At 51.9% G+C, this 1,088-nt stretch overlaps 1 pseudogene; it reads left to right on the top strand.

Annotated features, from left to right (window-relative positions):
• The first annotated feature begins 788 nt into the window (after positions 1-788).
• The window catches only part of LOC101357473 (toll-like receptor 2), a 15,313-nt pseudogene continuing 15,013 nt past the window's right edge, over positions 789-1,088 (top strand).

The raw sequence follows: 1,088 nt of genomic DNA, 5'->3' as shown, positions 1-1,088 counted from the left end.
CTTCATTCCACTGGCATTCCTTATAACCCTCAAGGGCAAGCCATAATTGAACGTGCCCATCATATTCTCAAAAGCTCTTAAATAAACAAAAGGGGGGAGATGATGGGTCTAGAGTATGTGACCAGAATGAAAGACTTGCCAAAGCTCTCTATTTTTAATTTTTTATCGGTTGCCAAAGATGGTCACACTGCTGCAGAACGAGATTTTATCCCCTCTGACACCCGACCTCACCCACAGGTCCTCTATAAAGATCCTCAAAATCCCTCTGTCTGGCAAGGACCTGCAGAATTATTAGCCTGGGGGCGAGGGTATGCGGCTGTTTTGTCTCCTACAGGTCCTCTTTGGATTCCTGCTCCGGCTGCGGCGCGGCCCGTGCTCCATCCCTCCCACGATGCTCCGAGCCCAGTCCCGGGTTGCCGCTGCCCGGACTTGCCGGCCCGGTCGCCTGGGGTGTCACCACCCGGGATGGCCCCACCTGGAGGCTCTGGGCAGGCGAGAGTGGGCTTTGTGCTCCAGCCATGACTAGGGGTCCCAGACGCGCCCCACACTGCGGCTCCCCCACGCACCGGCACACTCTGCCCTGCACCTCCGCCCCTTCCCTTCTCAGAATGGCCGCCACTGCCCCCACTGCGGCTGCCAGAGCCAACATCCGATCCGACCCCAGAGCCGCAAGTGACACCGGCACCCCTTCCCCCGGGGATGAACACTGAAGGGCCGCCATCTGACCTGAAATCACCCCTTCCCCTGGGGATGGATACTGAACAATGGAGATCTGCACTACCGGTAACATGGGGAGGTCTGAAAGCCCTCTCCTCCAAAGCTGAGCATATCCTCTCAACTACAGGTGCCCCACTTACACCTGAAAACCTGTTTCTAGCTATGGTTTCCCTCGTGATAATCAATCCTCAATAGTCATCCTATATTATCTTGTTAATCAGTAATTTCTTAATCAGTAAGTTCCCAATGAAAATTTGTTATGTGTAAATTCCTCTTTATTTTCTGCTTCTCCTAGTTAGATGATTCTGTATAGATAGATTTCTAAGTTAGATGATTCCTTTCCAATTGATAGTAAATTTGTGTAAATCAGT

This window comes from Trichechus manatus, unplaced genomic scaffold (assembly GCF_000243295.1).
Source record: "Trichechus manatus latirostris isolate Lorelei unplaced genomic scaffold, TriManLat1.0 scaffold00059, whole genome shotgun sequence".
Taxonomy (NCBI): Eukaryota; Metazoa; Chordata; class Mammalia; order Sirenia; family Trichechidae; genus Trichechus; species Trichechus manatus.
The sequence above is the reverse complement of the archived record's forward strand: the minus strand, read 5'-3'. Positions and strand labels throughout refer to the sequence as shown.